This window comes from Bos taurus, chromosome X (genome assembly GCF_002263795.3).
Source record: "Bos taurus isolate L1 Dominette 01449 registration number 42190680 breed Hereford chromosome X, ARS-UCD2.0, whole genome shotgun sequence".
NCBI classification, from domain to species: Eukaryota; Metazoa; Chordata; class Mammalia; order Artiodactyla; family Bovidae; genus Bos; species Bos taurus.
This window is the reverse complement of record NC_037357.1, coordinates 91,101,490-91,125,905: the sequence shown is the minus strand read 5'-3', so window position 1 is coordinate 91,125,905 and position 24,416 is coordinate 91,101,490. Positions and strand designations below refer to the sequence as shown.

The window sequence follows — 24,416 nt, the reverse complement described above, 5'->3', positions numbered from 1 at the left end:
GCCCAGAGAATCCCAGGGGCGGCAGAGCCTGGTGGGCTGCCGTCTATGGGTCACACAGAGTCGGACACGACTGAAGTGACTTAGCAGCAGCAGTGCAGTATGTAAAAGAATGAGGCAGATTTATACATACCGACATGGAAAGATTTTGAGACATAGTAAGTGAATACAGCAATTAAAATGATACATAAAATAGAACATTCAGATTTTTAAAAAGTAAAAAATGAAACAATATTTCTATATGTGTATATAAGAGGAACTTTATGTTCTTCTGTTTTGAGTGTTTGGCAACAATGTATTCATTCATGTGTAATCAGGCAAACATTTTAAAATGAAAAAAGAACAAAAGCTAATTACACATTAAAGAAAGGAATGCTTCATGTTGCCATTAAAATTATGTTATAGACAAACATTTTATGACATGACAAATATTCACTAGGTTATCAAATAACATGCTATGATATTTTTTATTAGAAAAAAAAAATATATATATATATATAATGCATAGGGGCTTCCCAGGTGGCTAAGTTGTAAAGAATCTGCCTGCCAATGCTAGAGATGTAGGAGATGTGGGTTCAGTCCCTGGGTTGTATCTTTTTTATGCTTTCATATAATTTCTGAATAGTCTACAATTTAAAAAAGAAGCAACAGGGGTGTGTGTGTGTGTGTGTGTGTGTGTGTGTGTTTAGATGTTAGTTGAAATTAGGACTGTAAAAGGAGTGGAGTTGGCAAGAGAACTAAAGGGGGCTCCAGACTAAAATTAAAACTAGAGTTGTTAGGTATGTGGGATTTTAGAATTAGGAGTTGGGGAACTAGACTTTGTGGGGCCTAGGAATTGACAATAGAAATGTAAGGGTTAGAATCAAGAGTAGAGACGATGAAGTATCAGAATTAATGTAGATGCTGTGAGAGATTAATGTAGATGCTGTGAGAGAATGGAATTAAAATCAAAGTCCCTGGCCTGAAAAATTCCATGGACAGAGGAGCTTAGCCGGCTATAGTGCTTGGGGTCGCGGAGTTGGACCCGACTGAGAGCGACTGAGCAGGAGCACACAAGGTGGCTCAGTGGAAAAGAATCTGCCTGCCAATGCAGGGGACACAGATTCAGCCCCTGGTCCGGGAAGATTCCACATGCCAAGGAGCAACTAAGCCCATCCTCTAGAGCCCAGGAGCCACTACTGAAGCCCGGAGCACCTAGAGCCTGTGCTCCACAGCAAGAGAAGCCACCACAATAAGAAGCCTATGCACTGCAGTGAGTAGCTCTGGCTTGTCTCAACTAGAGAAAGCTGGTGCATAAGACCCAACACAGCCAAAAATAAATAAATAAATAAAAATTTCAAAATCAAAGTCCCTATTAAAAGGCTTTTTGAAAACTATAATGGTAATATTGGCAAGAGTATGGGAATATTTGAATAAACTGGAATTCTCATATATTTCTGGTGGGATCCTAACTACATTTCTACAAATCTCTCCTTAAGAAAAGTCTCAGAAATATGCAAATATTTAGTTACATCAAATTTCATGTTTGCATTTCTTACAATTAAAAAAGCCACAAACATTGAGTCTTGCTTAAATAATTAGCATTACAATGGAATAACAGCCACCCATTAAAATAGCATTGTAAGTATATTTAATAGGTCAGTCTATCTCAAAAGAGCCTCCATAATGCTGAGATTATACACAAAAGTTTATGTCTAAATATATATATTTGGCAGGCAGTGGATACGTTCATCAGATTCTCAATTTGGGGCATGAACCACTGCTCTGGAGGGTTGGAATTGGAACAAGAGGGTAAAATTACAATTTTTATTTCCTCTATGTCTCAAGAATACTTGTAGAGGGGTAGGAGGGAGGCAAGAGGGGAGGGTTATATGTCTACTTACAGCTGATTCGTGTTGTACAGCAGAAACCAACAGAACATTGTAAAGCAATTATACTCCAATTAAAAATAAATTAAAAATTTTAAATTTTAAAGAGTACCTCAGATAGTGCTTTTGTCTCTATACTTTATAAAGTACTGAGTTAATATATGCTTTTAGCTAAAAATTCAAACCTACAGAAGTATCTAGAGTTTCGAGTCAAAGCTCCCTTCTCCCTTTTCAATTTTATTCTGCACTCCAGAAAAAGCACGGTTAATAGAGGTAACTCCTACCTGATCCTTTTTATTGCTATGCATTCACAGATGTAGATCCTCTATAAGCTCTTTGCCAATCTCACTCTCACCCCAAATAACACCAAGGAGAAATAGAGAATTTTTTTGAGGACTCATTACGTTCCTGAATTAAGTGTTCTAAGGATTTACTACCCGTGTAAACTCGCTGTGATAGGCGCCCTCCACACTGTGTCCCCTCTTACCCTCTCGCCCCCCGTTCTTCGCTAGGCAGCTGGAGAGATTAATTTTTAAACGTTAGTCAAATCAAATCACGTCACCCTTCAGCGGTTTCCATCGTACCTCGAATCAAATCCAAATTCCTTAGCGACCCTACTATTCTTTATGGTTGGGTTTGCAGCGCCTAGCTCAGGCGCGATCGCTACCAAGGCACCCGGTTTCACCGCTGAGGGAGCGCCTTCCCAAGGGGCAGAGGCGGGGTTTCTCGAGCTGGAGGAGGAGCCTTAGACCGAGTGAGAGGAGAGGCGGAGGGGGAGGTTTTCCGCGGAGGGTAAGCGAGGGGAGCAGGTCTGAAACAGGGCCGCGGACACGGCACGCTCCTGCGGGCCCCGCGGAGCTAGTGCCGCGGAGGTGAGCATCTTCCTCCGGGTTGGGGGGCGGGCTCTGCTCTCGCGGCAGTCCTAGGCTTCTCGCTGGGGTTGTTCCCACGGGACCCTGCGCCGAAGAGCGGAGGTGGCGGCCTCGGGGAGCCTGGGAGAGGCTGATGAAGGGGCCCGGCGGCCTGCCTCAGCCCTCCCTCAACCCCGCCTTCTCTCCCCTCCCCCAGGCCTCGGCCGGCGCCAGTGGTGAGAGCTCGCCGCATCCTCGGGGGCAGCCCGGCAGCGGCTGGCAGTGCAGCGAGAGAGTGGCCGACAGTGGGGATGCGAGGTACCGGCATTAGTCGTGGCCAAGTGGCCCTAGAGAGGGAGTAAAGACCGGGTCTTCGGCATTTCTCCCAGGGGTTCGAGGAACGCGGCCTCAGAGGAGGGGGAAGGTGAGGGGCTGGCAGGCAGGCTTCGCGGGTAACTACTAGGCGTCGTACATGTAGGTTTTGGTATCTAAATGGCACTACACACACACACATATTCATTTCGGGTAATTGCTTCTTAAAAACTTAACAATATGTCTTGTAGATCTTCCTATATCAGGGAATTTAAATTTATCTTATTTATAAACGGCTGCATTGTATGATTGTACTACAGTTTATTTAACCATTTCCCGATTGATGTACATTGGCTTGTTTCCCTTTTGGGGGAGGGAAGGGGCTATTGCAAGCAATGCTATAATGAATGGGCTTGTGTGTGTGTGTGTGTGTGTACATATATTTCATGTATGAGTATTTTTGTAGGAGAAATTCTTAGAAGAGTAATCGCTGGGTCAAAATGTATATGCGTTTTGAATTTTAATAGATCCGTCCAAATTGTCTCTTTCCAAAAGGCTATACTAATTTACACTGTTAAATGTTATGCGAGAGTGCCCATTTTTCCACAGTTGTGCCAACACGAATTATCATCAATCTTTGTAATTTTGGTTAATTTCAAGGACAAAAAATGTTATGTCATTGTTTTTATTTGCATTTCCCTGATTACTAGTGAAGTTGAACATATTTTTATTTATCCGATTACAAAACTAAATATCAATAGTCTGTAAACAGTAAGCATTTTGGAAATTTAATACGGCCCATTCGCAATAGCAAGAAAAACGAGTAAAAATACCTAGAAGTAAACTACAAAACTTTATTGAGGAATGTAATAAAAGAACATTTGCATACATGGAAAAGGGGATACCATGCTTCTGGATAAGAAGGCTCAGTTTTGTAGTGATGTCCTTTTTTCCTGTGTTGATTTATACGATTCATGCAATTTCAATAAATATACGAAGTGTTTGGAATTTAATATGATTCTAAAGTTCATCCGGAAAAAAAGATTGCTAAGAATAACCAAGAAAATATTTTAAAGATAAGGATGGGGTATTTGTACTACCAGCTGTTAAAATGTATTCTAAAGAAACAATGTATAAGTTAGAATAGACAGAATAATATATTACAATAGGAAAGCCCACAAATCGAGCCAAATTGGATTCCAAGATTTATTGGAGAAACATTGTTGGCTAGACGTGGAAAAACTGCCATATTAAAAGCTTCAAGCACGCACTCCCCCCCCCCCCCACCACCACTCCCCGCCAACTCCCCCTTGGAAGCTTGAATTTTCCAAAGAGGGCAGACCTCTTTGTTTGGAGAAAAGCACTTTATTGGATCTTTTGGCTATGCCAAGGTAAAGCCTCTGGAGTTAAAATTTGTGGCTTTGGAGCTAGAACTAACGATATGAGCTTTTAGTTAGATTAAGATGGATTCAGTAGCCTGCAGTGCGGCGAGGGAAAGAGTCTGAATATTATCTGTCTTAAATTTTTTTTTCTTATCTAATGGGCAAAAAATGTTATGTCATTGTTTGCATTTGCGTGCTTTATTGTGAGATTGAACGTCTTTTATGTTAGTCCAAAATAATAGGTGATTCGTGGAGGCAGGTAACAATAGATCTATTGCTCCTCTTCCAGAATGGAGTTGGTAATTGGTACAGCTCTGCTCGGAAGCGTGAGAATAAACAGGTTGACTTTTTAAATTTTCCTCAAGCACTAGGCTCTAGACACCTTAGATCGGGGGCGGAGGCAGTTTTCAGGACATGGCCGAGATTTGGCGCTGAGCTGTGTCATCGCGAGGTTTGGCAGCCAGCTCCGCAGTGGGTCGGAAACCTCGTGGTAGGCGAGATCCCTGCAGGACGGGAGGTTCCTCCCTTCCCCTGAAAACTCTCAGTCATTTTCATGGAGCTCCGCCTCTCTCCTTTTTAGCAGAGTTCCCTAAGTCTCGCGAGATCTCGGGTTTCCTAAAGGCGAGGCGCGAGCAGCATCCTGCGGTGAATTCGAAGGTCTCGCAGAGACGGAAACGTACTATCGCGATAGTTCTTAAGACGCATGCGGGAGACGGTGGCGGCAGGTTGGCTCCGCCCCTCGGTTCTTCGTGTGGTTGTGCGTCATTTGCTTTTTGCTTCGCGTAGGGTGAGAGTGGAGCCGTAGCGATTTCGGTTTTGGTGGGAGGAGGGGTCTGGGAAGGGCTGGGCTCTGGCTGTTCCCGTCGGGTCGAGGTTATCGCGGGATCGCGCGGAGGCGGCCGCGGTTCGGCTACAGACTGCAGTAGCCGCGGAGGCGGCGGCAGCGTCTTCGGCTCGTGCTGTACCTAGTTGGTGAGTTCTCGCGGGAGCGCGGTTACGTCCTCGTGGGATCCGTTGGCGGTGGCGGAGGTGGCTCGGGGTGGGGGGGGGGGGCAGTGACTAGGGTCGGTCTGCTTGCTGTTAAGATGGCGGCGGAAGCTGATGTCTGTCCGGCCAGGACCCGGGAGTGAGGAGTTGGCCCTCGGCGTTTGTGACGCTTCTCAGGTTCCCGACGTTAAGCAGGTGACGATTGGCGAAAAGACGAGGTGCCAATAAGCCAAACCCGAGGCGAAGACCACCCCCTCTCTAGTAGGTTGAGGCGTCACCATTTCCCGGGCCTCAGCCTCGTGTGGGCCCGCCTTTACCCCACCAATCGGTCAACGCCTCCGTTGTCGCCGCTGCAGTGGGCGGGTTGGGAATGGTGGGGGGTAGGAGTCCTAGAGTTCGTTGGGGAGTAAGGTTGGGAGTTAGAGATTGGGCAGTGGGGGAGAGGGGACCATCCAACGACTGTTGGTTTCCTCCCACTACCTTTTTGTGGGCCCGATTTTCCACTCCTTCGGAAAAGGGGGGACAAATGAATCCTAGTTTTACTTGAGGTAGGCTCTACTTCCTCAACCCCCATGGTCTTTGAACTAAGGTATAGGAGGTCAAGCTTTGATGCCTCTGACATTCTTTCCCCATTCCCCCCTAATTCCACCGACCCATTGAATTTTTCTGTTCTACATGGATATTTGAGGCTCGTATTTAAGAGGGAAAGTCAAAGCTTTTCCTTGTCACCCCCTCCCCGGTCCTGCTAAAGCAGGGCTTAGCCCAGGTCCCCTAACCTGTCCCGTCCTCCCCCTTCCATCGGTCCCCTTGACACAGATGTTGACCAGAGACCCTTTCCTGCTCCCTGTATTTATTCCATCTTTGTGGATAGAATCATAGTAGCTTTCACGTTTTTTTGACCCTGATCGGAGCACAGGGCACTCATTTCTCCCAACTCTGCTGCTCAACCATTCTTAGGTGGAACAATGAATTGGGTTGATGGTTGGATCATTGCTGTCTTCGTGATTTCTTAGTTTTCGGGGCCGTTAGACCCCCCCCCCCCCCCCATCATAACACTCACTCCCCTCAAAAAAGGGATAAGATAACTTTTAAAGAGACTGTAGAGAATAACCCTCCAGTAAACCAACTTTTTGCCCTTTCTCACCCGCCATCCCCTTTGCAAACTTGGGAACCACCTCTTTTCCCTGTCTTGCTCTTGAGTTTCTGTGGCCTTTTGGTCTGGACATCTCTTTGCTGCTAACCACCTCTTACATGTTTCTCATGTAATCATTAAGGATTTCTTAATCCTTCTATTTCCATACCCCACCCCATGCTGTTTTCCTGGGAGCTGAATCCCCTAGGGAGAAAGTAGCCTCTTGTTAGGCTCCACAGCATTTACCCACCTCCATGTGCTAGAAAATAAAATAGCTTTGATAGATTATCTCTTGACAATCATTGCCCCATTCTACTCCCATCCCATTCCACAGTTACTTTAAACAATTCCCTATCATTTGTTTCCTTTTTAGATTACATGTCCAACATTGTTTTCTTTTAGCCCCAGTGTTGCCTGTATTGAGGAGATAGCAACATTCTCCACTCAAGGGAAGCAGCCTGGTATGGTAGAAACACTGTATGCTTTGGGTTCACATCAAACTTTGTGACCTTGGGGAAATTACTTTTCAGATTCTCAGTTTTTCATGTGCATAGTGGGAATAGTAGCTCTTAATAGTTGCTAGAATTAAGCAACTTATAAAGTGCCTGGATTATGATAGGTATACAGTAAATTGTGGTAACTTTTTCTTCGTGTAAGAATATGTTGGCAGATGCATCTGTTTCATATGGTAGTTTTATGACCTGGGAAAGAAGAGGCTTTTGTTTAAAGAAACAGTTAACGTTAATTTAGTATATTTCTAGAACTGTTTATTTTTGGTATATTGGTAGGCCAGTCCTATCATTTTTGTGTATTTTTCCCCCCTTGTAGGCCAAGCTTTTTATCTCCAATGGTTTATTATGTTTGAATGTGATTCCCACTTAAGTTGACCTTCTAGTCTAGGAATTTTAGTGCAGAATCACCATCCTGGAGTGACCACCAGCCATAATGTTCCTGTCAAGAACCACACCCAAGTGTTCTACCTTTTGAAAGGGATGTTTCATCCCTTGCCTACTCCCTTCTTGCACTCCTTCAAAGGTAGTCTGTCCTGTCATTCACCCTATGAAAGTAATGAAATTTGGTGCTGTACTTTTCACAGTAACAGAGAACTTCTGCTAGCTAGTTTTTAAGTGTTCAAATGCTTTTCCTCTGCCTCCTTTCTTTGGTCCTTCAGATCAGAGTGGTGGTGGTGGTTTGGTCACTAAGTCGTGTCCTACTCTTGTGACCCCGTGGGCTGTAGCCTGCCAGGCTCCTTTGTCCATGGGATTCTCCAGGCAAGAATACTGGAGTGGGTTGCCATTCCCTTATCAGAGTAGGGATCTGTTATTTGACCTTACCTGAGCAGGATAATTCTGAAAGGGTTTAGAAGTTTGGGGTACCAAGTTTATCAATTTCCAAAGTGAATTGCTGACAGTTCTTTAATACACTACCTCCTGTTGTGTGTTTGCTGGATTATATTTTCCAACACTAAATAGAAGTGACTATATTCAATTTGGATGTAGTTTTCCTTATTGTTTATATTTTAATTAGGCCAGTATTAAAATAAGTGCTTTTTACTAATTACCTTGGATGGATAATGGGGTTTGAAATACGATGGTGAAAAGTCTACATAGTATTAAAATTTTACCATAGGTAACCATCTAGTAATTAACTATACACAGACACTGATTTTGCGCTTTAGTGGGTGCTTTATTTAGTTTGAAGTGCTTTGGAAGTCATTTAATTTTCCCCGTTTTTCATTGGAGGACAAGAATGTGAAGAACCCATTGTTCTTGGGTCTGGGGCTTCCCTGATAGCTCAGTTGGTAAAGAATCCACCTGCCATGTAGGAGACCCCCGTTCGGTTCCTGAATGTGGAAGATCCACTGGAGAAGTGATAGGCTACCCACTCCAGTGTTCTTGGGCTTCCCTTGTGGCTCAGCTGGTAAAGAACCTGCCTGCAACGTGGGAGACCTGGGTTCGATCCCTGGGTTGGAAAGATCCCCTAGAGAAGGGAAAAGCTACCCACTCCAGTATTCTGGCCTGGAGAATTCCATGGGCTATAGTTCATGGGGTCACAAAGAGTTGGATACAACTGAGCGACTTTCACACACAGTGAGTCTAGCAGTGATCAGAAATTAAACCTCAATTTTACTTTTGTCATTTAGAACTAGAATAAATATGGGAATGATAATCTAGGTGTGACCTAAAAGGTTTAATTTATTCTAGGTTGATCTCTGAGAAGAGAGGAAGGAGTGGCAATACCAGTTAAAAACTTTGCTTAACATTCAGTGACAAAGTTCAACCTGAGTTTCCAGGGTGTTTATCATTTGTCTCCCAGTATGGCCAAAAAGCATGTGTGAAGGTGAAAAATAATTTATGTGTGCAATGTTTTTCACAAAAAGTTTAAAATTGTCTTAATGTCAGTTCTCAGCAAAGATAGAAAATTGTCTGTAAAATAATCAGTATCCCCTGTGCTTTCATTTGAATTGAGAGCAGAGTTTTTTCAGGAGTGCCGTCTAAATACCAGATTAGAAGAATTGCTTTAACTTTGGTTCTGAATTGTTGCTCCTCAAAGCAGTTCCTAAAAAATGCAACTTGATGTGTGAGAGCTGTTGCTTAAGAGGTAATAACTGTGATTATGTTTGAACATTGATATAATGGTTAGCTCCCCCACACCCTAATAAATGTTGTGTATCTCTCCCTCTGTTTTTGTTTTTGTTTTTTTTTTGTAGGTCCTCCGGTAGTCTGACCTGAGTGGGTTAGCACTCCAGAGGAACCAGCAGACCAACTTGGTCAGGAAGGTGCAGGAAGCTGTTGGAGCAGTGTTGGGATTTCCCACCAGGATGAGTATGATTGGCTGTGATTTTAGGTTAGTTTTTGTGGATCTTTGTGGGTAATGTTTGTGTTTTACTTCCTGGAATGGAGATGGTTGGGGTGTATGTGTTTCCATTCTGCAATTGAGCTACTTTGGTTTCTTCCATTGTCTGGATCTGATGTACTACTGGCTGTTTCTTGTGTTTAAGCGGATCTCATTACTAAATTAAAGTTTAAATGAATTCTATCTGTAAATGATTTTTTTAAATCACCCTAAGCATCATTCAAAAATAAAATTGCAAGTTATTACACCTAACCAATTCTTTTTGGAATTTTTCGAACACAGAAAAACTGGATAATATAATGATCCCCCATTACTGGCTTTAACAGTTACCAACTTGCAGCCATTCTTTTTCATCTATACTTCTACCCACTGTGGCCCCTTACAGCCTATCCCCTAGATTACTTTGAAATAAATCCCTGCTGTTGTTTTCTTTTTATTTGCAAAATATTTGTATTTAAGGGCTTCACTGCTATCTCAGTTGTTAGCGACCAGCCCCCACCCCTGTTCAGTTCCTGGGTTGGGAAGATCCGCTACAGAAGGGATCGGGCTACCCACTCCAGTATTCTTGGGCATCCCTTGTGGCTCAGCTGGTAAAAAACCTGCCTGCACTGTGGGAGACCTGGGTTCGATCCCTGGGTTGGGAAGATCCCCTGGAGAAGGGAAAGACTACTCATTCCAGTATTCTGGCCTAGAGACTTCCATGGACTGTATTTAAAACGTAAAAGGCTCTTTTAAACCTAACTTCAAAAGCATTACCACAACTCAAAAGTTACCTGATTTTCTAAAATGTCAAATATGAAACTAGTGTTCAAATTTTAGTTTGTTTGAATCAGGATCCAAAGAAAGTCCTTTTGTCACAAAGGGTGATTGATATATCTCTTAATCTATTTTAGTCTACATGTTCCCTCCCTTTTCTTTTCTTTCCCATTTATTTGTTGAAGAAATTGTCCTGTAGAGTTTCCCACCACATTTGGTGATTACATCCTCGGTGGTATCTGACCCATTCTTACTAGGTTAAAGACCCTGGAGGACCCCATTATAATGGAACAATGGCAGTAATCTCCTGTATCCCAGTTGGAGTTGATACTGCTGGCCTAGGCACTCTCCCAAAATAACTAGTCATGGATTCCTTTTTCTGTGGCAGAGTCTGATTTAATTGATATCTGACTTCAGTTCCATGTCTTGGCCCTGCTTTCTGCTCCATGTGAAAAGTAGGCCTCCTTGTGGAAGAAGCTAATGTTTCCTAGATAATGACCTGATTGTGCCTTTAGGGTTTTTCATCATGGTTTCAATTTCCTTAGGTGGTTTAGTTATCTGTATACTATCTTACAATGTTGCTACTTATTACTTTGATGTTAGTATCTCAGCTGCTCTGACCCATAACTTCTAAGCTATTAAGACTTAGTAATTAGTTCCTCTGGCTGTAATAGTTTTTGAAGTGGCAATACTAAACGATTTTTGAGAGCTTCCACTAACATCCTGATTTTTCAGCTGTTATACACAGCTGTAGTTTTCCTGTTATTTTTTTTTTTTTCATTTTATTCCTTCTGGAAATGCTGTTCCCCCAGCATAGAGGCCTTTAAACTGTTCATGTCTTTCCTTGTTTTGCATTGGCCATCATAAAATCTACGAAATGTCCCTTCCATGGTCAAAACCTGAGAATGGAACTTGGAAAGGAATGGAAACTAGAATGCTCCAGCCAGCCTTTGACTTAAGCACATGTCCAGGAAGAGCAAGGCCACTTGTGCTTACCTTTAAAACGAGTGCAGTTACGAGTTGAAGGGACAGAAAAGGTTTTCTGAGATATTGAGATGAAATATAATTGTGAATCACTGGTGCTGTGGTTCATGAGTTCAGGCTTTTTGGTTCTTTGTTCATTAATGGAGAAATCAGATCCTTAGTTGTAAAGTAACTAAGTATCAAAGAAGTGATTTTGGGGGAATTACAGTGAAATCCACTTGTTCAACAAAATAATTTGAGCACATTGTATATAGTGATTAAATATTTACCCTTGTTCTGAGTTTTCTGTAGCTAAGAAGTTTGAACAATATCCCTTAAACCTTTTAATCCTGAGTTTGTGAAACTAGGATAACTAGATTTTGTGGACAGAGCTTTGCACACAGTAGGCATTTAGATATTTGAATTGTTTCCAGAGTTACAAAGTTTACAATAGAAATTCTGTTTCTTTTACCTCCTTTTGTTGTGTGTTTTCAACCATGGATTCAAAGTATTTCTGAAATGCTAAAATTGGTTGCTTTGAAAACATTTGCCCTTCACATTACATGTTACCTCTCTTGCAGTTTGATTAAATTGTTAAAATCTGATGTGTAACTGTAACAATATTTGGCTACTTTACAAGGATCTCACTGCCTGTAAAGTTGATAGTCACAAGCAATTGGGTGTTTTGCTATATTGTTCTCTGACTCCTTTCCTCAATGACTGGTTGCCAGATGTTTCTATGTTAATGTCTGGGATAACTCAGCTCAGAAGATTCTTTGGAAGCCCTCTCATTTGATGTGTCATAGAGGTTGAGTTGCTAAAACTTGATGTACTTGTTGACCAGCTTGGCTATAGAAATACTTTTAGTTAGTGAAGGAGTGGTTCTCTCTGAGTAAAAAACAACTGTAGGTGTTCTTTGAGCTGTTAACTCGAGTATTTTCAATTTTAGTTCTCCTGAAAAGTTGGCAGTGGTGACATAGGTTGGTTCTAGAATGTGAAAATTGGAATTTCTTTCAGCTTCTTATTAATGTCTCTTTAAATGGAGATTGATATTGTAGATTGATTTAGTTTGGATTACTGACTGGACTAGGTGAATTTGAAAATTGTTTTTCAGCTCTACGATTCTGATGGTATCATCTTAGATGGTGAGAGGAAGCAGTTTCTCCTTTTCATTAATCTTCAAGTAGTGACTAAAAGATACTAGGAGTAGAGATGCAAATTATTCTGGAATGACTTTTTAGTATAATTTAGATTTTAAAGATTGGTAAGTGTGAACATATTGCCATGAATTTATGTACCATCTTTAGCATATCACAGATTTTAAGTCCTTGTAATTAGGTACCAGAGATAATTGCCCTGGAAATGCTTGGGTATATTGTAGTTTGTGGCTGCTTATATTTTGGAACACGTTTGGAAGATTGCTTTGATGATTACCTTATTTGCTACAATTGTTTTCTTGTTTTCCTGTCTTTATAGAGGTGTATTTCTCCTGGTCTTTTTTTTTTTTTTTTTTTCTGGCCACACCACGAGGCTCACAGGATCTTAGTTCCCCTAGCCAGGGAACCTGGGCCCTTGGTAGTGAAAGTACAGAGTCGTAACCACTGGACCACCAGGAAATTCCCATCTTCTGGTCTTTGCCTTTTTTTTTTTAAACTTCCACTACTAATTTTTTATTACTGCATTCTGCTGATTGAGTTTTAATAGGTGGAAAGGTCTTTCAGCACAGTGATTAGGAACCCAGACTCCTGGATTCAAGTTCTGACTCCATTTCTTACTAGCTGAAGTTTAGCTAAGTTACTGCATATAAAGTTCATAGAACAGTGGTTCAGAATCACCTAGAGGGCTTGCTAAAACACGGATTGCTGGGCCCCACCCCCGGAGTTTTTGATTCTGTAGGTCTGGGGGTGGGGGCAATATTTTGCATTTCAGACAAGTTCCCAAGAAGATGGTGGTATTGATGGTCAGTGAACAAATGGGATAGAACAGTGCTTGGCAACAGGTGTTAACTTTTTTTCAGAGTTGCTTTCCCAGTCCCTCAGTAAAACACTTGACTCTTCAGTGCTGATTAGTATTGCCTTCAGCTTAGAGCAGATTTGGAATCCTTCATTGCAGAGGTTCTCAAAATGTGGTCCCCAGATCAGCATCAGCATCACCATCTGGGAACTTGTCAGAAATGCGGACTCTCAGGCTCCAGCCCAGTTTTGTTTTAAAAGTGTGTTTTGACTTAATTGAGATGTCTTAGACTTTTATTAATAGCTTTATTGAGGTATAATTCACATACCATATAATTCATCCATTTAAAGTATGTTGTTGTTTAGTCACTAAGTCATGTCCGACTCTTTGCAACGCCATGGACAGTAGCCCACCAGGCTCCCCTTCCTTAGCAACCACTAATCTATTTTATGTCTCTGCTGATGCTGCTGCTAAGTCACTTCAGTTGTGTCCGACTCTCTGCCACCCCGTAGACTGCAGCCCACCAGGCTTCCCCGTCCCTGGGATTCTCCAGGCAAGAACACTGGAATGGGTTGCCATTTCCTTCTCCAGTGCATGAAAGTGAAAAGTGAAAGTAAAGTCGCTCAGTCGTGTCCGACTCTAGCGACCCCATGGACTGCAGCCTACCAGGCTCCTCCGTCCATGGGATTTTCTAGGCAAAAGTACTGGAGTGGGGTGCCATTGCCTTCTCCATTTTATGTCTCTAGATTTGCCTATTCTGGGCACTCATACAAAATGGAATAATAGCATATGTAAGCTTTAATGTGATTAAAGTCTTTTCCCTTTATTGTGAAAAATAAAAAACAAATATGGAGAACCGCCTCAAAACAAATTTATGGTTTAATAAATTATCTTAAAGTGCTTTTGTTACTACCACCCAAGTCAAGAAATAAAATTTTGCTTTTCACCCATAGAAGCCTCTCCATGTGCCCATCCCCATCACAGCATCCTTCCTCAGTCTGGAAAATAACTGCTATTCTGACTTCATAATGGTCACTTCTTTGCATTCTTTTATAGTTTTAATCATACAGGTGAGTGTCCCTGGACAGTGTGATTTACTTTGTCCATTTTTTAAAACTCAAGTTTGTCTTGTCAAGAAGTATCTGTATCTTCTCTTTCTCCTTTTTCTTTATGCTTTCTATTAAAGAACTCAGGCCATTTGACCTGTAGAATTTCCCACAGACTGAAATTTATTGACTGCATACTTAGTATAGTTCAGCATGTTCTGTCCTCTGTATTTCATATTAACAGCCACTGCTGCCCAAAGCTTAGATTCTTTGTTAATTCATTGGGAGTTGCAAAATGGTGTTTTTAACTCTCTCATTTTGTTTTCATATGTTGGCTGGGGTAATTTATATAAGAAAGGCAAAATAAATGCTCGGTTTTTAAATGTTTTTCTGGCAATTTAACTAGTTCTGTCCCTTTGGACAAGTTAACTTAATAACCTATCAGTTGCTCTATCTGGGGAAAATACCTTATTTGTGAGTTTTAAATGTGAGAATACAAGGTATAGGTGGTTATATGGTAATTTATTTAACATACTATTTCACTTAATTCCTCTAACAGCTCAAAGATGTGCAGTCATGGTGGTGAACTCATGGTCAGTAAGCAAAGCCTATCTGGATCCTTCAGGCCTGTGGTTAAGGAGGAATGATATTTGTTCTTTGATCATTTGGAGGCTAAATCTCTGGTCAGTGATAACTGAATTTTCCATCAGAGTAGTTTTTCACATTGCCAAGCCTTTGGAGTCCCATTCGTACCCTCTGGAGGGTCTTACCCAGTTCTGTGGTAATGTGCAATACATTGATTGCCCTCATCTCCCACCCTCCAGCTACACAGCCCCCTACTGTTTTAGTTTGTTCAAGGTTCTGCTGTAACCTTAGTAACTCATGAGTCTTCTAATGGTCATCACTGTTAACATAGTTGAGTAGCACTTTTACCATTTCATATATTATATAGAAAACAGTATATGGCACATAGTAAGTGCTCAATAAACTAGAAACCATTGTTGACTTCTTTGTTGTTATTGTTGTTAATATTCTTCTTTTTCTCTCTCACATCTTAACTTCTCTTCAGTTCAACAAACATTCACTGAGTGTTTCTAAGTACAAGGAGCTGGGAACATAAGATGAATGGGGAGTTAATCTCTGCCCTTGAGAAACTTACAGTCCAGTTTAGGACTGTATGTGAAATCATGTTTAAAGTTCTTAGGATTTACCTTTGTGTTATCATTTCTTTCTTTGCTTTATCTGTGAATGTCTATTGTTTTTCAAAACCCTCCTTACCTCTGTATCCCTTCCCAGCCTTTGAAACTGCTGATAGGTGAGGAAGCCTACAATTGTGTTCTATGAATACAGGCTAATATCAAGAAAACCTTTGGGCCAAGATTAGATTTCAAAGTGACATATGTGTTTGATACTACAATATCAGTTTATGGTCTTTAGATGAACCTACACCAGCATTTGTCTTATTGCTTTAACTATCTTCATTTTGCCTTTTCCCTCTGCTTCCCTTCCCTGTACCACCCCCAAGATGTTTGCTACATAAAGAAAGAGGCTCCTATACACAGTGATATATCAAGTATGTAAACAGACAGCTTCATATAAACTAGGTTTTGAGTGGGCCTAGGGTTTATCACTAAATTTTCATTCTTATCTATAAAATGGTATTCATAAAGCCTGCCTCGTAGATTGCTGTGAGCATTAAAGTGAGATGATGTATTTTAAAATGTTTTATAGAGTACCCTACAAAGGTAAGACCATTATAATTTATGTAAATACTTAATACCTATGTTACTTGGGGCAAATTACATCATCACTGAACTAGTTTCCTCACCCTTTACATCCTTTACATTCACTGAACAAATATTTGAGAACATACTCAAATTTGAGTAGTTTGAGCAGTGCCAGGTACTAGGAATACAGAGATGAGCAACTGGAGAATGGAGGGCAGCATGGTTTATAGGGGAGGGAGACTTACAAATCATACTCAAAGGAATCAGTATAATAACATGTATAATAACATGAGTGAGCAGAATGTGCTATAACAGTTTATAGGAAGGCATCAGAAAATATCACACAGAATTTTGTTAGTGTTAAACAAGATACATGAAAAGTATATCAACTCAAAAATGCTATACAAATGAAATTAGTTAAATGTATTCCAAATGAACCAGTACCCTCAACCATTATTTCATTTTCTCATTACTTGTACTTTAGATGTATTTATGGGTCTTAGTTGGTGGCATGTGGGATCTAGCTTTTCCTAACCAGAAATGGAACCCGGGCCCCCTGCATTGGGAGCTTGGGGTCTTAGCCACTGGAGCACCAGGGAAGCCCATTTACGAGCTTTTCCAGGATGTTATATACTCCTATTGTAGAGTACCCTGAAAGTAATACTTTCATCTAAAAGAATTTTTTCTTACCCTCTCTATCATTTTCTAGTTTCTATTGCTAAATTAATTTAGGAAAAACTGGAAAATGTGTTCTTATTTTGGGAAAAGATTCCTATTCCCACAGTGATACTCAGTCACCTTAACATTTTGGTTGGTTTGTTCCCATCTTAATGATAGAATAACATTTTAAAAATAAATCCAGTAGAAAACTGTTGTTGTTTGCTCACTAAGTCATGTCTGACTCTTTGCGATCCCATGGACTGCAGCATATCGGACACCTCTATCCTTCGTTATCTCCTGGAGTTTGCTCAAATTCGTGTGCATTGAATCTGTGATGCTATCTAATCATCTCATTCTTTGCTGCCCTCTTCTCCTGCTTTCAGTCTTTGCCAGAATCAGGATCTTTTTCAGTTAGTTGGCTCTTCGTATCAGGTGGCCAAAGTATTGGACCTTCAGTTTCAGCATCAGTCCTTCCAATGAATATTCAGGGTTGATTTCCTTTAGGATTGATTGGTTTGATCTCCTTGAAGTCCAGCTGACTCTCAGGAGTCTTCTTCAGCACCACAGTTGGAAAGCATCAATTCTTTGCCACTCAGCCTTCTTTATGATCCAACTCTCAACTTCCATATATGACTACTGGAAAAACCATAGCTTAGTTACAGGCTTTTCCTAGAGTAGGAGCTAAAAATGTCTAGTAACAAGAAAGGATATTCAAACTAAATGTCAGAAATACAAAGTAAAATAGTATCTTTTTGAAACCATTAGATTGGCAAAAAAATAATTTGGTAATATCAAATCATGGCAAAAACATAGGGACGAATCTGGTCTGAAATACTGCCCACAAGTGGTCCAAATTAATACAACTATTTTGGAGATAAACTTGGGCAAGCTGCATGATAACATATATACTATGTGAGGGCTTCCCTGGTGGCTCAGATGGTAAAGAATCTGCCTGCCATGTGAGAGACCCAGGTTCAATCCCCAGGTCAAGAAAAGAATGGCTACCCACTCTTATTATTCTTGCCTAAAGAATTCCATGGGTAGAGGAGCCTGGTGGGCTATATATATATAGTTCATGGAGTCACAAAGAGTCAGACACAGCTGAGCAACTAACACTTTCACGTCACTTCATATACTGTGTGATGCTGTTTAGTGTATATGTATATGTGTGTATATATATATATATAAAAATATAAAACTGGAGTAAGTTGATGAGTTTATTTGGGAGAAATGATCAGGGAATTTGAGCTTTTTTTTTTGTTTTGTAATGTTCACATTCCTGTTTATAAGAAATTGTAAATATCCTGAACAGTATCAAGAATAATTAGGCAAAAACTTTTTTCTACCTTCTCCCTCCCAAATTGATCACTTTTAACATTTATTTTTGCTTCAAGTCTTTGGGGGCAGGTGGTAATAATACTTTATTTAACCCAGCATTCTACTTCTCCTTGCAGTTATTACCATGAATTGCTTGATGTTTTTAATACTGTGAGAGTGGTATAAATTACTGATGTAAGTGGAAGTTTCAAAAACTATGTGGTGTCCACCCAGCAATCTGTTATTGCTTGTATAATAAATTAACATACTGCTTTAGAGTTGCAAAATGATTTACTAAGAATTCTTTGGGAATGAAACTTTAGTTATTTTTGAGTGATGTTCTTCATGATTATAGAAGTATACATGGCTTATTGTTGGAAAGTATGGATAAGTACAGAAATCTCCCCAAATCCTACCATTCAGAGAGAAATACTATTAACATGTTGTACACAGTTCATTTTTCCAAGGCTTTTCTTTATGCCCGTGTAACATGCCCATATATTTTTTTCAAAATCAGTCTTTTAAGACATTATTACCTTCCTTCCAACTTTTCATTATGGGTTTCAAACATAAAAATGCTGAAAGAAGAACACAATGACCATTTGTGTATCCCCACTTACATCCAACAGTTGTTAAGAATTTGCCATATTTGATTCATATGTACCTAAACATGTTTTAATTTTTCTGAAGCATATGAAATAAGAATGACACATCATCCTTAAGTCCTTCAGCAGGCGTGTCTTAAGAATAAGTACCTACAAACCACATAGCTGTTATCACACCTAGGGAATTTGTTCTTTTTGTTAATGTAATCTAATATTCAGTCCATATTGAAATTTCCTCAGTTCCCAAATTTTTTTGGCTGTTTCTCCAAACCAGTATAGACATGGTATTTAAAATTTTGATTTCCACCTAATAAATTGATCACTGTTCCCTGTTATTTTATACTACTGTAATTTTTAAAAATATTTATTTATGTGACTATACTTAGCTTTGCTATCTGGGATCTAGTGCCCTAACAAGGGATGGAACCTGGGCCCCCTGCATTAGGAGTGCAGAGTCTTAGCCTGGACCACCAGGAAAGTCTCTTCTATAATGTGTTTAATGGCTACATTGTATTCTATTGAATGTGTGACTTATAATTTTATAACCAATTCCCTATGTTCAAACCTTTAAGTCCTAGTTTTTCACAATATCAGTGCTTTCTGGCACACAGTAGGCATTTGGTAAATAAGTATTGAAGGAAGGAAGGAAGCATAGGAGCATCCTAAAGAGAAATCTTTGTGACATACATGTTTATTTCTCAAGAAATTTCTAAAACGAATGCAAAAGTGTAACAAGACTTTTGATACTTGTGGCCAAATTACCTTTAGACATACTATCCTGCTTTATTCACTGTGGTATGTTTAGCGTATAATACATGTTGATTTACAATATAACAACACCTCAGGGTAAGCCTTGATATGTTAGTCCAAGAGAAGAACATAAACCTGGATATATCCAGTATCATTGCTATAGATGCCTCTCTCCCTATACCTGTGTGTGTGTGTGTTAGTCACTGAGTCGTGTCCAACTCTTTGCGACCCCATGGACTGTAGCCCACCAGGCTCCTCTGTCCATGAAATTCTCCAGGCAAGAATACTGCAGTGGGTAGCCATTTCCTTCTCCAGGGGATCTTCCTAATCCAGGGATCAAACCCAGGTCTCTCACATTGCAGGCACATTCTTTATTGTCTGAACTATCAGAGAAGGCCCCCCCCCCCCCGACCCCGCCTTATACCTGTATAACTGCTGCCATATTTTGCAGAGGCTAGGCCAGCTTAGAGTGCCTTGCAGTCTGTTGACCTAATCTGGGGTTCCAATTCCCTGCCTCTTAAATTTTGTTACCTATCTCCATGAGGGCAACCTTAAAAGGAAATATAATCTGGAGAAGTACAGATGTCACTTGAATACACCCCTGTTACATAAAGCATTTTGGGCTTCCCTGGTGGCTCAGACAATAAAGCGTCTGCCTGCAATGTGGGAGACCCGGGTTCGATTCCTGGGTTGGGAAGATCCCCTGGAGAAGGAGATGGCAATCCACTCCAGCACTCTTGCCTGGAAAATCCTGTGGACGGAGGAGCCTGATAGGCTACAGTACATGGGGTAGCAAAGAGTCGGACACGACTGAGCGACTCCACTTTCATGTAAAGCATTTTAGATTTTTGCTTTTTAAAAGTAAAGCTGGGCTGTCTGCATGGGTGAACTCAGATATCTACCTCTAGCAGAACAAATTACCAGTGGCTTTTAAAATGGTAGTCTTCTCCATGTCCAACAGAACATTTGAATACGACCCTAATATTTGATATTATCCATATCAAACTTCTTATTTTATAGCCACAGATTTTGGGGAGAAGACTTGCCCAAGGTAATATGGCTGCTTAGTGGTAGAGTTGGCCATTGAACCCAAGCTATCTGGCCTGATATGTTTCCACTGTGCTATATCTTTCCTTAAAACTGAATTTATCTCTGTTTCTAAATACACCAGTAGGTGTATCCACAGAAGTGCAAAATAAGTGGCCCCATTCCTATAAGAAAGTTAACCCCCAAATTGGGGGAAATTTAAGGGAGTAGAAAAGTAAATGAGAAAGTCAGAAGTCCAAACAAAGTTCTGTTTCTTTTGCCCTTTGCCTATGGTGGTTTCTTTTCAACATGAGGTCAATTTGGAGATTTTTCATGAATCAATTCGATTTGGTTGCATATTTAGTTGCATATTCAATGATTTCATGCATATTTATGCATGCTGTAAATCTATACTGTGACTAAACTTTCTGTTTGCAAAACTTTCAAATTAAAGTGGTTTTCTACGCTCATCTTTTTCCCTTCCATTTCAGCAGTTTTTAATTAGAAAATTAATTTGTTTGCTGTATAAAAAAGATTCAAACAGAATAAACATTTCAGTTATGAATAGTACCCCACCCCACAAATGAGTCTCCTTTATATCCGTTACAATATTTATGTATATATTATTTCATACCTCTTAACATTTACATACTATGTTTGTCCATTTACGTACTATGCATATTTTTATATGTTAGAACATATGGCTGGACTCCACTTTTTTTTCATGGTTGCATTGCATCCCACAACATTATTCTGCTATAATTTCATCATTTCCTATTGTTGAGCCTTGAAAATAGATTCATTCTGGGTTAAAGGGTGGTACTTATTTAATTTTTTTGATAGGTACTGCCAAAATGACCTCCAGAAAGGCTGTATTGAATTGCCATTTCCACTGAAGTGTTTGTGAGTGTCCTTTTCTCCACCTACATTTGCCAAAACAAGATACTGGTTTTTTTAATTTTAACCAGTTTTTAAGTGAGAAATTGCATGTCCTTGCTTTGATTAGCTTTATTGTAGTTACTAATAAGGATAAGCAAATGGTTATAATCTCTGAAAATTGCAAGTTCCCTTTGGCTTGGTTTTCAGATTATTTGTCTTAGTGAGTTTTGAGAGTTCTTTGTTAGAAGTATTAACCCTTTTCCTGTTGCAGAAAATATGTTTATGGTTTAGAATTTTTATATAGTCAAATTCTTTTCTTTATGGTTTCTAGGTTGTACCTCTTGGGAGGTCATTTCTTTGCCAGGATTACAGGAATATTTCCCTGCATTATTTAATACTTTTTAATTTGACAGTTTAATTTGACCAAGTAGAAAACTGAGTTAGTTACTTTTTGCTCTTTAGGTTTTGAGAATAATTCAGGTTCTCCATCTTTAATACTTTTAACATTTGTCTTGAACTTAGGGCACAGTGTTATAAATAATTTGTTCTTTTAAGCATATAAAAGAATCTTTGTTCCTTCTAAATTCATTTAAAATAATTCAAAATAGTTGAGATACATTTAAAATTGTTGATTCTTAAGTGGCATGGCTCCAACGTCAGTAGACCATTTAACCTTTGGAAAACTATAACTAACTTGAGAATGAGACCTGGAGCTTCCTAATCTTGTCATCAAAGTTGAGTTTATGTGACTTAAGGCTAACAATATGGAGATTAATAAATAATTTATGTTCTTCATATGCAGATAACATGTACAAAGGCTAAGGAAAAAGCACTTTTTTTGGCTCTTGATCCTCTGTGATCCAGCATAAGATCGCTGTCCTTAGATTAATCTGGAGCTAAAAGAAAAAGAAGATATTACAGTTTACTCTTTGCCAGGCACTATCCTATATTAAAAAGCAGAGACATTACTTTGCCAGCAAAGGTCCGTCTAATCAAGGCTATGGTTTTTCTAGTAGTCATGTATGGATGTGAGAGTTGGACTGTGAAGAAAGCTGGGCACCGAATAATTGATGCTTTTGAACTGTGGTGTTGGAGAAGACTCTTGAGAGTCCCTTGGACTGCAAGGAGATCCAACTAGTCCATTCTAAAGGAGATCAGTCCTGGGTGTTCTTTGGAAGGAATGATGCTAAAGCTGAAACTCCAGTACTTTGGCCACCTCATGCAAAGAGTTGACTCATTGGAAAAGCCTCTGATGCTGGGAGGGATTGGGGGCAGGATGAGAAGGGGACAACAGAGGATGAGATGGCTGGATGGCATCACCGACTCCATGGGTGTGAGTTTGAGTGAACTCCGGAAGTTGGTGATGGACGGGGAGGCCTGGCATGCTGCAGTTCATGGGGTCGCAAAGAGTCGGACACGACTGAGCAACTGAACTGAACTGAACTGAATCCTATAAGATAGACTGTGTTGTTTACAGAGGTTACTGACTTAAAGAGTTAGTGACTTGTCTGAAATTATATAGCTGCTGCTGCTAAGTCACATCAGTCGTGTCTGACTCTTTGTGATCCCACAGACGGCAGCCCACCAGGCTCCTGTCCCTGGGATTCTCCAGGCAAGAATACTGGAGTGGGTTTCCTTCACAGTCTCCTGGAGTTGGCTCAAACTCAAGTCCATTGAGTTGTTGATGCCACCCGACCATCATCCTCTGTCTGCCCCTTCTCCCGCCCTCAGTGTTTCCCAGCATCAGAATCTTTATTCTAATGAGTCAGCCCTTCGCGTCAGGTGGCCAAAGTATTGGAGCTTCAGCTTCAGTCCTTCCAATGAATATTCAGGACTGATTTCCTTTAAGATTGATTGGTTTGATCTCCTTGCAGTCCAAAGGACTCTCAAGAGCCTTCTCCAACACCACAGTTCAAAAGTATGAATTCTTCCGCGCTCAGCTTTCTTGATGGTCCAACTCTCACATCCATACGTGACTATTGGAAAAACCATAGCTTTGATTAGACGGACCTTTGTCGGCAAAGTAATGTTTCTGCTTTTTAATATGCTGTCTAGGTTTGTCATAGTTTTTTTTTCCCAAGGAGTAAGCATCTTTTAATTTCATGGCTGCAGTCACCATCTGGAGTGACTTTAGAGCCCAAGAAAATAAAGTCTCTCAATGTTTCCATTGTTTCCCCATCTATTTGCCGTGAAGTGATGGGACCGGATGCCATGATCTTCATTTTTTGAATGTTGAGTTTTAAGCCAGCTTTTTCACTCTCCTCTTTCACTGTCATTAAGAGGCTCTTCAGTTCCTTTTCACTTTTCTGCCATAAGGATGAAGTCATCTGCATATCTGAAGTTATTGATATTTCTCCTGGCAGTCTTGATTCCAAGCTTGTGTTTCATTCAGCCTGGCGTTTTGCATGATGTACTCTGCATATAAGTTAAATAAGCAGGGTGACAATATACAGCCTTGATTCACTCCTTTCCCAATTCAGAACCAGTCCGTTGTTCTATGTCTGGTTCTAACTGTTGCTTATTGACCTGCATAGATTTCTCAGGAGGCAGGTAAGATGGTCTGGTATTCCTGTCTCTTTAAGAATTTTCTGTGGTTTGTTGTGATCCACACAGTCCAAGGCTCTGGCATAGTCAATAAAGCAGAAGTAGGTGTTTTTCTGGAATTCTCTTGCTTTTTCAGTGATCTAATGGATGTTGGCAATTTGATCTCTGGTTCTTCTGCCTTTTCGAAATCCAGCTTGAACATCTGGAAGTTCTCAGTTGACATACTGTTGAAGCCTGGCTTGGAGAATTTTGAGCATTACTTTGCTAGTGTGTGAGATGAGTGTAATTGTACGGTAGTTTGAGCACTCTTTGGCATTGCCGTTCTTTGAAATTGGAATGAAAACTGACCTCTTCCAGTCCTATGGCCCACTTGACCTTGCATTCCAGCATGTCTGGCTCTAGGTGAGTGATCATATAGCATACAGTAGCAGATAGATACATTACTAAGTTCTCTCCCCCTTATATACATATCTTTTTTTCAGAATATTTTAAAGCCTTAAAACCTAGCTTTTATTTTTATTAAACAAAAGAAGTCTGCTCTGGTGGACAGGGGCATGCTCAGTAAATCTTTAATCCAGTTGTCTGCTGATGGGTGGGACTGTGCTGCCTTGCTGTTAGTTGTTTGGCCTTAGGTAACCCAGTCTTTGAAAGTCTACAGGCTCAATGTTAGAGCTACTGGAAACCTCCAAAAAAGGCTTATGCCAACCCAGGCTTCCCAGGACTGCTACTGCCAGGGGCCCTGTCCCGGTGAAAGGACACTTCCAATCCACGCCTCCAGGGGAAACTGTCAAACACTCACAGGCAG

General features: G+C 40.5%; 1 protein-coding gene across 29 annotated transcripts in view; it reads left to right on the top strand.

The window, feature by feature from the left end:
* The first annotated feature begins 2,650 nt into the window (after nt 1–2,650).
* Nucleotides 2,651–24,416, top strand: part of HUWE1 (HECT, UBA and WWE domain containing E3 ubiquitin protein ligase 1) — a 157,358-nt gene continuing 135,592 nt past the window's right edge. For 6 of the 29 annotated variants that reach the window (XM_059883360.1, XM_059883357.1, XM_059883361.1 and 3 more), the window contains exons 1-4: nt 5,281–5,382; nt 5,496–6,990; nt 8,734–9,130; nt 9,240–9,376. The gene's annotated coding sequence lies outside the window, so the exon portion shown is untranslated. Of the gene's footprint in view, nt 2,738–2,931; nt 3,141–5,280; nt 5,383–5,495; nt 6,991–8,733; nt 9,131–9,239; nt 9,377–14,010; nt 14,128–24,416 lie in introns of those variants that run through there. The other 23 variants (XM_005228212.4, XM_010821990.4, XM_024987895.2 and 20 more) reach the window with 21 other exon arrangements.